The sequence below is a fragment of the Salvelinus fontinalis genome, chromosome 38, assembly GCF_029448725.1.
Source record: "Salvelinus fontinalis isolate EN_2023a chromosome 38, ASM2944872v1, whole genome shotgun sequence".
Lineage (NCBI taxonomy): Eukaryota > Metazoa > Chordata > Actinopteri > Salmoniformes > Salmonidae > Salvelinus > Salvelinus fontinalis.
In genome coordinates this window covers 9,596,212-9,609,537 of record NC_074702.1, presented here as the reverse complement: position 1 = coordinate 9,609,537, position 13,326 = coordinate 9,596,212, and the positions used below count along the sequence as shown (strand labels likewise).

Genomic DNA, 13,326 nt, shown 5'->3' with positions numbered 1-13,326 from the left:
GAGAGGGTGGGAGAAAGAGATATGTTGTAAAAGGTAGGGAGAGAGAGAGGGTGGGAGAAAGAGATATGTTGTAAAAGGTAGGAAGAGAGAGAGGGTGGGAGAAAGAGATATGTTGTAAAAGGTAGGGAGAGAGAGAGGGTGGGAGAAAGAGATATGTTGTAAAAGGTAAGGAGAGAGAGAGAGAGAGAGAAAGAGATATGTTGTAAAAGGTAGGGAGAGAGAGAGGGTGGGAGAAAGAGATATGTTGTAAAAGGTAGGGAGAGAGAGACAGGGTGGGAGAAAGAGATATGTTGTAAAATGTAGGGAGAGAGAGAGAGGGTGGGTGGGAGAAAGAGATATGTTGTAAAAGGTAGGGAGAGAGAGAGGGTGGGAGAAAGAGATATGTTGTAAAAGGTAGGGAGAGAGAGAGAGGGTGGGAGAAAGAGATATGTTGTAGAAGGTAGGGAGAGAGAGACAGGGTGGGAGAAAGAGATATGTTGTAAAAGGTAGGGAGAGAGAAAGGGTGGGAGAAAGAGATATGTTGTAAAAGGTAGGGAGAGAGAGAGAGAGGGTGGGAGAAAGAGATATGTTGTAAAAGGTAGGGAGAGAGAGAGAGGGTGGGAGAAAGAGATGTGTTGTAGAAGGTAGGGAGAGAGAGAGAGAGGGAGAAAGAGATATGTTGTAAAAGGTAGGGAGAGAGAGACAGGGTGGGAGAAAGAGATATGTTGTAAAAGGTAGGGAGAGAGAAAGGGTGGGAGAAAGAGATATGTTGCAAAAGGTAGGGAGAGAGAGAGAGGGTGGGAGAAAGAGATATGTTGTAAAAGGTAGGGAGAGAGAGACAGGGTGGGAGAAAGAGATATGTTGTAAAAGGTAGGGAGAGAGAGAGGGTGGGAGAAAGAGATATGTTGTAGAAGGTAGGGAGAGAGAGAGAGAAGGTGGGAGAAAGAGATATGTTGTAAAAGGTAGGGAGAGAGAGAGAGAGAGAAAGAGATATGTTGTAAAAGGTAGGGAGAGAGAGAGAGAGAGAGAGAGAAAGAGATATGTTGTAAAAGGTAGGGAGAGAGAGAGAGGGTGGGAGAAAGAGATATGTTGTAAAAGGTAGGGAGAGATAGAGAGGGTGGGAGAAAGAGATATGTTGTAAAAGGTAGGGAAAAATAGAGAGAGAGGTTGGGAGAAAGAGATATGTTGTAGAAGGCAGGGAGAGAGAGAGAGGGAGAAAGAGATATGTTGTAAAAGGTAGGGAGAGAGAGAGAGAGGGAGAAAGAGATATGTTATAAAGGTAGGGAGAGAGAGAGAGAGGGTGGGAGAAAGAGATATGTTGTAAAAGGTAGGGAGAGAGAGAGAGAGGGTGGGAGAAAGAGATATGTTGTAGAAGGTAGGGAGAGAGAGACAGGGTGGGAGAAAGAGATATGTTGAAAAAGGTAGGGAGAGAGAGAGAGGGTGGGAGAAAGAGATATGTTGTAAAAGGTAGGGAGAGAGAGAGGGGGTGGGAGAAAGAGATATGATGGAAAAGGTAGGGAGAGAGAGAGGGTGGGAGAAAGAGATATGTTGTAAAAGGTAGGGAGAGAGAGAGAGAGGGTGGGAGAAAGAGATATGTTGTAAAAGGTAGGGAGAGAGAGAGGGAGAAAGAGATATGTTGTAAAAGGTAGGGAGAGAGACAGGGTGGGAGAAAGAGATATGTTGTAAAAGGTAGGGAGAGAGAGAGGGTGGGAGAAAGAGATATGTTGTAAAAGGAGAGAGAGAGAGAGGGAGAAAGAGATATGTTGTAAAAGGTAGGGAGAGAGAGAGGGTGGGAGAAAGAGATATGTTGTAAAAGGTAGGGAGAGAGAGAGAGGGTGGGAGAAAGAGATATGTTGTAAAAGGTAAGGAGAGAGAGAGAGAGGGTGGGAGAAAGAGATATGTTGTAAAAGGTAGGGAGAGAGAGAGAGGGTGGGAGAAAGAGATATGTTGTAGAAGGTAGGGAGAGAGAGAGAGAGAGAGGGAGAAAGAGATATGTTGTAAAAGGTAGGGAGAGAGAGAGAGGGTGGGAGAAAGAGATATGTTGTAAAAGGTAGGGAGAGAGAGAGAGGGTGGGAGAAAGAGATATGTTGTAAAAGGTAGGGAGAGAGAGAGAGAGGGTGGGAGAAAGAGATATGTTGTAAAAGGTAGGGAGAGAGAGAGAGGGTGGGAGAAAGAGATATGTTGTAAAAGGTAGGGAGAGAGAGAGAGGGTGGGAGAAAGAGATATGTTGTAGAAGGTAGGGAGAGAGAGACAGGGTGGGAGAAAGAGATATGTTGTAAAAGGTAGGGAGAGAGAGAGGGTGGGAGAAAGAGATATGTTGTAAAAGGTAGGGAGAGAGAGAGAGAGGTGGGAGAAAGAGATATGTTGTAAAAGGTAGGGAGAGAGAGAGAGGGTGGGAGAAAGAGATATGTTGTAAAAGGTAGGGAGAGAGAGAGGGTGGGAGAAAGAGATATGTTGTAAAAGGTAGGGAGAGAGAGAGAGGGTGGGAGAAAGAGATATGTTGTAAAAGGTAGGGAGAGAGAGAGAGGGTGGGAGAAAGAGATATGTTGTAAAAGGTAGGGAGAGAGAGAGAGGGGGTGGGAGAAAGAGATATGTTGTAAAAGGTAGGGAGAGAGAGAGAGGTGGGAGAAAGAGATATGTTGTAAAAGGTAGGGAGAGAGAGAGGGTGGGAGAAAGAGATATGTTGTAAAAGGTAGGGAGAGAGAGAGAGGGTGGGAGAAAGAGATATGTTGTAAAAGGTAGGGAGAGAGAGAGGGTGGGAGAAAGAGATATGTTGTAAAAGGTAGGGAGAGAGAGAGAGGGTGGGAGAAAGAGATATGTTGTAAAAGGTAATGAGAGAGAGAGAGAGGGTGGGAGAAAGAGATATGTTGTAGAAGGTAGGGAGAGAGAGAGAGAGAGAGAGGGAGAAAGAGATATGTTGTAAAAGGTAGGGAGAGAGAGACAGGGTGGGAGAAAGAGATATGTTGTAAAAGGTAGGGAGAGAGAGAGGGTGGGAGAAAGAGATATGTTGTAAAAGGTAGGGAGAGAGAGAGAGAGGGTGGGAGAAAGAGATATGTTGTAAAAGGTAGGGAGAGAGAGACAGGGTGGGAGAAAGAGATATGTTGTAAAAGGTAGGGAGAGAGAGACAGGGTGGGAGAAAGAGATATGTTGTAAAAGGTAGGGAGAGAGAGAGGGTGGGAGAAAGAGATATGTTGTAGAAGGTAGGGAGAGAGAGAGAGAGGGGGGAGAAAGAGATATGTTGTAAAAGGTAGGGAGAGAGAGAGAGGGTGGGAGAAAGAGATATGTTGTAAAAGGTAGGGAGAGAGAGAGAGGGTGGGAGAAAGAGATATGTTGTAAAAGGTAGGGAGAGAGAGAGAGGGTGGGAGAAAGAGATATGTTGTAAAAGGTAGGGAGAGAGAGAGAGGGTGGGAGAAAGAGATATGTTGTAAAAGGTAGGGAGAGAGAGAGAGGGTGGGAGAAAGAGATATGTTGTAAAAGGTAGGGAGAGAGAGAGGGTGGGAGAAAGAGATATGTTGTAAAAGGTAGGGAGAGAGAGAGAGGGTGGGAGAAATAGATATGTTGTAAAAGGTAGAGAGAGAGAAAGGGTGGGAGAAAGAGATATGTTGTAAAAGGTAGGGAGAGAGAGAGAGAGAGGGAGAAAGAGATATGTTGTAAAAGGTAGGGAGAGAGAGAGGGTGGGAGAAAGAGATATGTTGTAAAAGGTAGGGAGAGAGAGAGAGGGTGGGAGAAAGAGATATGTTGTAAAAGGTAGGGAGAGAGAGAGAGGGTGGGAGAAAGAGATATGTTGTAAAAGGTAGGGAGAGAGAGAGAGAGGGGGGAGAAAGAGATATGTTGTAAAAGGTAGGGAGAGAGAGAGAGGGTGGGAGAAAGAGATATGTTGTAAAAGGTAGGGAGAGAGAGACAGGGTGGGAGAAAGAGATATGTTGTAAAAGGTAGGGAGAGAGAGAGGGTGGGAGAAAGAGATATGTTGTAAAGGTAGGGAGAGAGAGAGAGGGGGAGAAAGAGATATGTTGTAAAAGGTAGGGAGAGAGAGAGAGGGTGGGAGAAAGAGATATGTTGTAAAAGGTAGGGAGAGAGAGAGAGGGTGGGAGAAAGAGATATGTTGTAAAAGGTAGGGAGAGAGAGAGAGGGTGGGAGAAAGAGATATGTTGTAAAAGGTAGGGAGAGAGAGAGAGGGTGGGAGAAAGAGATATGTTGTAAAAGGTAGGGAGAGAGAGAGAGGGTGGGAGAAAGAGATATGTTGTAAAAGGTAGAGAGAGAGAGAGAGGGTGGGAGAAAGAGATATGTTGTAGAAGGTAGGGAGAGAGAGAGAGAGAGAGAGGGAGAAAGAGATATGTTGTAAAAGGTAGGGAGAGAGAGAGAGGGTGGGAGAAAGAGATATGTTGTAAAAGGTAGGGAGAGAGAGAGGGTGGGAGAAAGAGATATGTTGTAAAAGGTAGGGAGAGAGAGAGAGGGTGGGAGAAAGAGATATGTTGTAAAAGGTAGGGAGAGAGAGAGAGGGTGGGAGAAAGAGATATGTTGTAAAAGGTAGGGAGAGAGAGAGAGGGTGGGAGAAAGAGATATGTTGTAAAAGGTAGGGAGAGAGAGAGAGGGTGGGAGAAAGAGATATGTTTTAAAATGTAGAGAGAGAGAGGTTGGGAGAAAGAGATATGTTGTAGAAGGTAGGGAGAGAGAGAGAGAGAGAGGGAGAAAGAGATATGTTGTAAAAGGTAGGGAGAGAGAGAGAGGGTGGGAGAAAGAGATATGTTGTAAAAGGTAGGGAGAGAGAGAGGGTGGGAGAAAGAGATATGTTGTAAAAGGTAGGGAGAGAGAGAGAGAGGGTGGGAGAAAGAGATATGTTGTAAAAGGTAGGGAGAGAGAGACAGGGTGGGAGAAAGAGATATGTTGTAAAAGGTAGGGAGAGAGAGAGAGGGTGGGAGAAAGAGATATGTTGTAGAAGGTAGGGAGAGAGAGAGAGGGTGGGAGAAAGAGATATGTTGTAAAAGGTAGGGAGAGAGAGAGAGGGTGGGAGAAAGAGATATGTTGTAAAAGGTAGGGAGAGAGAGAGAGAGAGTGGGAGAAAGAGATATGTTGTAAAAGGTAGGGAGAGAGAGAGAGAGGGTGGGAGAAAGAGATATGTTGTAAAAGGTAGGGAGAGAGAGAGAGGGTGGGAGAAAGAGATATGTTGTAAAAGGTAGGGAGAGAGAGAGAGAGGGGGGAGAAAGAGATATGTTGTAAAAGGTAGGGAGAGAGAGACAGGGTGGGAGAAAGAGATATGTTGTAAAAGGTAGGGAGAGAGAGAGAGGGTGGGAGAAAGAGATATGTTGTAAAAGGTAGGGAGAGAGAGAGAGGGGGAGAAAGAGATATGTTGTAAAAGGTAGGGAGAGAGAGAGAGAGGTGGGAGAAAGAGATATGTTGTAAAAGGTAGGGAGAGAGAGACAGGGTGGGAGAAAGAGATATGTTGTAAAAGGTAGGGAGAGAGAGAGAGAGTGGGAGAAAGAGATATGTTGTAAAAGGTAGGGAGAGAGAGAGAGGTGGGAGAAAGAGATATGTTGTAAAAGGTAGGGAGAGAGAGAGAGGGTGGGAGAAAGAGATATGTTGTAAAAGGTAGGGAGAGAGAGAGAGGGTGGGAGAAAGAGATATGTTGTAAAAGGTAGGGAGAGAGAGAGAGGGTGGGAGAAAGAGATATGTTGTAAAAGGTAGGGAGAGAGAGAGAGGGTGGGAGAAAGAGATATGTTGTAAAAGGTAGGGAGAGAGAGAGAGGGTGGGAGAAAGAGATATGTTGTAAAAGGTAGGGAGAGAGAGAGAGGGTGGGAGAAAGAGATATGTTGTAAAAGGTAGGGAGAGAGAGAGAGGGTGGGAGAAAGAGATATGTTGTAAAAGGTAGGGAGAGAGAGAGAGGGTGGGAGAAAGAGATATGTTGTAAAAGGTAGGGAGAGAGAGAGAGGGTGGGAGAAAGAGATATGTTGTAAAAGGTAGGGAGAGAGAGAGAGGGTGGGAGAAAGAGATATGTTGTAAAAGGTAGGGAGAGAGAAAGGGTGGGAGAAAGAGATATGTTGTAAAAGGTAGGGAGAGAGAGAGAGGGTGGGAGAAAGAGATATGTTGTAAAAGGTAGGGAGAGAGAGAGGGTGGGAGAAAGAGATATGTTGTAAAAGGTAGGGAGAGAGAGAGAGGGGGGAGAAAGAGATATGTTGTAAAAGGTAGGGAGAGAGAGAGAGGGTGGGAGAAAGAGATATGTTGTAAAAGGTAGGGAGAGAGAGAAGGGTGGGAGAAAGAGATATGTTGTAAAAGGTAGGGAGAGAGAGAGAGAGGGGAGAAATAGATATGTTGTAAAAGGTAGGGAGAGAGAAAGGGTGGGAGAAAGAGATATGTTGTAAAAGGTAGGGAGAGAGAGAGAGGGTGGGAGAAAGAGATATGTTGTAAAAGGTAGGGAGAGAGAGAGAGGGTGGGAGAAAGAGATATGTTGTAAAAGGTAGGGAGAGAGAGAGAGGGTGGGAGAAAGAGATATGTTGTAAAAGGTAGGGAGAGAGAGAGAGGGTGGGAGAAAGAGATATGTTGTAAAAGGTAGGGAGAGAGAGAGAGGGTGGGAGAAAGAGATATGTTGTAAAAGGTAGGGAGAGAGAGAGAGGGTGGGAGAAAGAGATATGTTGTAAAAGGTAGGGAGAGAGAGAGAGGGTGGGAGAAAGAGATATGTTGTAAAAGGTAGGGAGAGAGAGAGAGGGGGAGAAAGAGATATGTTGTAAAAGGTAGGGAGAGAGAGAGAGGGTGGGAGAAAGAGATATGTTGTAAAAGGTAGGGAGAGAGAGAGAGGGTGGGAGAAAGAGATATGTTGTAAAAGGTAGGGAGAGAGAGAGAGAGGTGGGAGAAAGAGATATGTTGTAAAAGGTAGGGAGAGAGAGAAGGGTGGGAGAAAGAGATATGTTGTAAAAGGTAGGGAGAGAGAGAGAGGGTGGGAGAAAGAGATATGTTGTAAAAGGTAGGGAGAGAGAGAGGGTGGGAGAAAGAGATATGTTGTAAAAGGTAGGGAGAGAGAGAGAGAGGTGGGAGAAAGAGATATGTTGTAAAAGGTAGGGAGAGAGAGAGAGGGTGGGAGAAAGAGATATGTTGTAAAAGGTAGGGAGAGAGAGAAGGGTGGGAGAAAGAGATATGTTGTAAAAGGTAGGGAGAGAGAGAGAGGGTGGGAGAAAGAGATATGTTGTAAAAGGTAGGGAGAGAGAGAGGGTGGGAGAAAGAGATATGTTGTAAAAGGTAGGGAGAGAGAGAGAGGGTGGGAGAAAGAGATATGTTGTAAAAGGTAGGGAGAGAGAGAGAGGGTGGGAGAAAGAGATATGTTGTAAAAGGTAGGGAGAGAGAGAGAGGGTGGGAGAAAGAGATATGTTGTAAAAGGTAGGGAGAGAGAGAGAGGGTGGGAGAAAGAGATATGTTGTAAAAGGTAGGGAGAGAGAGAGAGGGAGAAAGAGATATGTGTAAAAGGTAGGGAGAGAGAGAGGGGGAGAAAGAGATATGTTGTAAAAGGTAGGGAGAGAGAGAGAGGGTGGGAGAAAGAGATATGTTGTAAAAGGTAGGGAGAGAGAGAGAGGGTGGGAGAAAGAGATATGTTGTAAAAGGTAGGGAGAGAGAGAGAGGGTGGGAGAAAGAGATATGTTGTAAAAGGTAGGGAGAGAGAGAGAGGGTGGGAGAAAGAGATATGTTGTAAAAGGTAGGGAGAGAGAGAGAGGGTGGGAGAAAGAGATATGTTGTAAAAGGTAGGGAGAGAGAGAGAGAGGTGGGAGAAAGAGATATGTTGTAAAAGGTAGGGAGAGAGAGAGAGGGTGGGAGAAAGAGATATGTTGTAAAAGGTAGGGAGAGAGAGAGAGGGTGGGAGAAAGAGATATGTTGTAAAAGGTAGGGAGAGAGAGAGAGGGTGGGAGAAAGAGATATGTTGTAAAAGGTAGGGAGAGAGAGAGAGGGTGGGAGAAAGAGATATGTTGTAAAAGGTAGGGAGAGAGAGAGAGGGTGGGAGAAAGAGATATGTTGTAAAAGGTAAGGAGAGAGAGAGAGGGTGGGAGAAAGAGATATGTTGTAAAAGGTAGGGAGAGAGAGAGAGATGGGGAGAAATAGATATGTTGTAAAAGGTAGGGAGAGAGAGAGAGGGTGGGAGAAAGAGATATGTTGTAAAAGGTAGGGAGAGAGAGAGAGGGTGGGAGAAAGAGATATGTTGTAAAAGGTAGGGAGAGAGAGAGAGGGTGGGAGAAAGAGATATGTTGTAAAAGGTAGGGAGAGAGAGAGAGGGTGGGAGAAAGAGATATGTTGTAAAAGGTAGGGAGAGAGAGAGAGGGTGGGAGAAAGAGATATGTTGTAAAAGGTAGGGAGAGAGAGAGAGGGTGGGAGAAAGAGATATGTTGTAAAAGGTAGGGAGAGAGAGAGAGGGTGGGAGAAAGAGATATGTTGTAAAAGGTAGGGAGAGAGAGAGAGGGTGGGAGAAAGAGATATGTTGTAAAAGGTAGGGAGAGAGAGAGAGAGGTGGGAGAAAGAGATATGTTGTAAAAGGTAGGGAGAGAGAGAGAGGGTGGGAGAAAGAGATATGTTGTAAAAGGTAGGGAGAGAGAGAGAGGGGGGAGAAAGAGATATGTTGTAAAAGGTAGGGAGAGAGAGAGAGGGTGGGAGAAAGAGATATGTTGTAAAAGGTAGGGAGAGAGAGAGAGAGGTGGGAGAAAGAGATATGTTGTAAAAGGTAGGGAGAGAGAGAGAGGGTGGGAGAAAGAGATATGTTGTAAAAGGTAGGGAGAGAGAGAGAGGGTGGGAGAAAGAGATATGTTGTAAAAGGTAGGGAGAGAGAGAGAGGGAGAAAGAGATATGTTGTAAAAGGTAGGGAGAGAGAGAGAGGGAGAAAGAGATATGTTGTAAAAGGTAGGGAGAGAGAGAGAGGGTGGGAGAAAGAGATATGTTGTAAAAGGTAGGGAGAGAGAGAGAGGGTGGGAGAAAGAGATATGTTGTAAAAGGTAGGGAGAGAGAGAGAGGGGGAGAAAGAGATATGTTGTAAAAGGTAGGGAGAGAGAGAGAGGGTGGGAGAAAGAGATATGTTGTAAAAGGTAGGGAGAGAGAGAGAGGGTGGGAGAAAGAGATATGTTGTAAAAGGTAGGGAGAGAGAGAGAGGGTGGGAGAAAGAGATATGTTGTAAAAGGTAGGGAGAGAGAGAGAGGGTGGGAGAAAGAGATATGTTGTAAAAGGTAGGGAGAGAGAGAGAGGGTGGGAGAAAGAGATATGTTGTAAAAGGTAGGGAGAGAGAGAGAGGGTGGGAGAAAGAGATATGTTGTAAAAGGTAGGGAGAGAGAGAGAGGGTGGGAGAAAGAGATATGTTGTAAAAGGTAGGGAGAGAGAGAGAGGGTGGGAGAAAGAGATATGTTGTAAAAGGTAGGGAGAGAGAGAGAGAGGTGGGAGAAAGAGATATGTTGTAAAAGGTAGGGAGAGAGAGAGAGGGTGGGAGAAAGAGATATGTTGTAAAAGGTAGGGAGAGAGAGAGAGGGTGGGAGAAAGAGATATGTTGTAAAAGGTAGGGAGAGAGAGAGAGGGGGGAGAAAGAGATATGTTGTAAAAGGTAGGGAGAGAGAGAGAGGGTGGGAGAAAGAGATATGTTGTAAAAGGTAGGGAGAGAGAGAGAGGGTGGGAGAAAGAGATATGTTGTAAAAGGTAGGGAGAGAGAGAGAGGGTGGGAGAAAGAGATATGTTGTAAAAGGTAGGGAGAGAGAGAAGGGTGGGAGAAAGAGATATGTTGTAAAAGGTAGGGAGAGAGAGAGAGGGTGGGAGAAAGAGATATGTTGTAAAAGGTAGGGAGAGAGAGAGAGGGTGGGAGAAAGAGATATGTTGTAAAAGGTAGGGAGAGAGAGAGAGGGTGGGAGAAAGAGATATGTTGTAAAAGGTAGGGAGAGAGAGAGAGGGTGGGAGAAAGAGATATGTTGTAAAAGGTAGGGAGAGAGAGAGAGGGTGGGAGAAAGAGATATGTTGTAAAAGGTAGGGAGAGAGAGAGAGAGGGTGGGAGAAAGAGATATGTTGTAAAAGGTAGGGAGAGAGAGAGAGGGTGGGAGAAAGAGATATGTTGTAAAAGGTAGGGAGAGAGAGAGAGGGTGGGAGAAAGAGATATGTTGTAAAAGGTAGGGAGAGAGAGAGAGGGTGGGAGAAAGAGATATGTTGTAAAAGGTAGGGAGAGAGAGAGAGGGTGGGAGAAAGAGATATGTTGTAAAAGGTAGGGAGAGAGAGAGAGAGGGGGAGAAAGAGATATGTTGTAAAAGGTAGGGAGAGAGAGAGAGGGTGGGAGAAAGAGATATGTTGTAAAAGGTAGGGAGAGAGAGAGAGGGTGGGAGAAAGAGATATGTTGTAAAAGGTAGGGAGAGAGAGAGAGGGTGGGAGAAAGAGATATGTTGTAAAAGGTAGGGAGAGAGAGAGAGGGTGGGAGAAAGAGATATGTTGTAAAAGGTAGGGAGAGAGAGAGAGGGTGGGAGAAAGAGATATGTTGTAAAAGGTAGGGAGAGAGAGAGAGGGTGGGAGAAAGAGATATGTTGTAAAAGGTAGGGAGAGAGAGAGAGGGTGGGAGAAAGAGATATGTTGTAAAAGGTAGGGAGAGAGAGAGAGGGGGAGAAAGAGATATGTTGTAAAAGGTAGGGAGAGAGAGAGAGGGGGGAGAAAGAGATATGTTGTAAAAGGTAGGGAGAGAGAGAGAGGGTGGGAGAAAGAGATATGTTGTAAAAGGTAGGGAGAGAGAGAGAGGGGGAGAAAGAGATATGTTGTAAAAGGTAGGGAGAGAGAGAGAGGGTGGGAGAAAGAGATATGTTGTAAAAGGTAGGGAGAGAGAGAGAGGGTGGGAGAAAGAGATATGTTGTAAAAGGTAGGGAGAGAGAGAGAGGGTGGGAGAAAGAGATATGTTGTAAAAGGTAGGGAGAGAGAGAGAGGGTGGGAGAAAGAGATATGTTGTAAAAGGTAGGGAGAGAGAGAGAGGGTGGGAGAAAGAGATATGTTGTAAAAGGTAGGGAGAGAGAGAGAGGGTGGGAGAAAGAGATATGTTGTAAAAGGTAGGGAGAGAGAGAGAGAGGGGGAGAAAGAGATATGTTGTAAAAGGTAGGGAGAGAGAGAGAGGGTGGGAGAAAGAGATATGTTGTAAAAGGTAGGGAGAGAGAGAGAGGGTGGGAGAAAGAGATATGTTGTAAAAGGTAGGGAGAGAGAGAGAGGGTGGGAGAAAGAGATATGTTGTAAAAGGTAGGGAGAGAGAGAGAGGGTGGGAGAAAGAGATATGTTGTAAAAGGTAGGGAGAGAGAGAGAGGGTGGGAGAAAGAGATATGTTGTAAAAGGTAGGGAGAGAGAGAGAGGGTGGGAGAAAGAGATATGTTGTAAAAGGTAGGGAGAGAGAGAGAGGGTGGGAGAAAGAGATATGTTGTAAAAGGTAGGGAGAGAGAGAGAGGGTGGGAGAAAGAGATATGTTGTAAAAGGTAGGGAGAGAGAGAGAGGGTGGGAGAAAGAGATATGTTGTAAAAGGTAGGGAGAGAGAGAGAGGGTGGGAGAAAGAGATATGTTGTAAAAGGTAGGGAGAGAGAGAGAGAGGAGGGAGAAAGAGATATGTTGTAAAAGGTAGGGAGAGAGAGAGAGGGTGGGAGAAAGAGATATGTTGTAAAAGGTAGGGAGAGAGAGAGAGGGTGGGAGAAAGAGATATGTTGTAAAAGGTAGGGAGAGAGAGAGAGGGTGGGAGAAAGAGATATGTTGTAAAAGGTAGGGAGAGAGAGAGAGAGGGTGGGAGAAAGAGATATGTTGTAAAAGGTAGGGAGAGAGAGAGAGGGGGAGAAAGAGATATGTTGTAAAAGGTAGGGAGAGAGAGAGAGGGTGGGAGAAAGAGATATGTTGTAAAAGGTAGGGAGAGAGAGAGAGGGTGGGAGAAAGAGATATGTTGTAAAAGGTAGGGAGAGAGAGAGAGGGTGGGAGAAAGAGATATGTTGTAAAAGGTAGGGAGAGAGAGAGAGGGTGGGAGAAAGAGATATGTTGTAAAAGGTAGGGAGAGAGAGAGAGAGGGTGGGAGAAAGAGATATGTTGTAAAAGGTAGGGAGAGAGAGAGAGGGTGGGAGAAAGAGATATGTTGTAAAAGGTAGGGAGAGAGAGAGGGTGGGAGAAAGAGATATGTTGTAAAAGGTAGGGAGAGAGAGAGAGGGGGGAGAAAGAGATATGTTGTAAAAGGTAGGGAGAGAGAGAGAGGGTGGGAGAAAGAGATATGTTGTAAAAGGTAGGGAGAGAGAGAGAGGGTGGGAGAAAGAGATATGTTGTAAAAGGTAGGGAGAGAGAGAGAGGGTGGGAGAAAGAGATATGTTGTAAAAGGTAGGGAGAGAGAGAGAGGGTGGGAGAAAGAGATATGTTGTAAAAGGTAGGGAGAGAGAGAGAGGGTGGGAGAAAGAGATATGTTGTAAAAGGTAGGGAGAGAGAGAGAGGGTGGGAGAAAGAGATATGTTGTAAAAGGTAGGGAGAGAGAGAGAGGGTGGGAGAAAGAGATATGTTGTAAAAGGTAGGGAGAGAGAGAGAGGGTGGGAGAAAGAGATATGTTGTAAAAGGTAGGGAGAGAGAGAGAGGGTGGGAGAAAGAGATATGTTGTAAAAGGTAGGGAGAGAGAGAGAGGGTGGGAGAAAGAGATATGTTGTAAAAGGTAGGGAGAGAGAGAGAGGGTGGGAGAAAGAGATATGTTGTAAAAGGTAGGGAGAGAGAGAGAGGGTGGGAGAAAGAGATATGTTGTAAAAGGTAGGGAGAGAGAGAGAGGGTGGGAGAAAGAGATATGTTGTAAAAGGTAGGGAGAGAGAGAGAGGGTGGGAGAAAGAGATATGTTGTAAAAGGTAGGGAGAGAGAGAGAGGGTGGGAGAAAGAGATATGTTGTAAAAGGTAGGGAGAGAGAGAGAGGGGGAGAAAGAGATATGTTGTAAAAGGTAGGGAGAGAGAGAGAGGGTGGGAGAAAGAGATATGTTGTAAAAGGTAGGGAGAGAGAGAGAGATGGGGAGAAATAGATATGTTGTAAAAGGTAGGGAGAGAGAGAGAGGGTGGGAGAAAGAGATATGTTGTAAAAGGTAGGGAGAGAGAGAGAGGGTGGGAGAAAGAGATATGTTGTAAAAGGTAGGGAGAGAGAGAGAGGGTGGGAGAAAGAGATATGTTGTAAAAGGTAGGGAGAGAGAGAGAGGGTGGGAGAAAGAGATATGTTGTAAAAGGTAGGGAGAGAGAGAGAGGGTGGGAGAAAGAGATATGTTGTAAAAGGTAGGGAGAGAGAGAGAGGGGGAGAAAGAGATATGTTGTAAAAGGTAGGGAGAGAGAGAGGGTGGGAGAAAGAGATATGTTGTAAAAGGTAGGAGAGAGAGAGAGGGTGGAGAAAGA

At 45.4% G+C, this 13,326-nt stretch overlaps 1 protein-coding gene across 1 annotated transcript in view; it reads right to left on the bottom strand.

The window, feature by feature from the left end:
• Nucleotides 1-13,326, bottom strand: part of LOC129837717 (uncharacterized) — a gene marked incomplete in the record, with an annotated part of 47,640 nt that overhangs the window by 11,396 nt on the left and 22,918 nt on the right.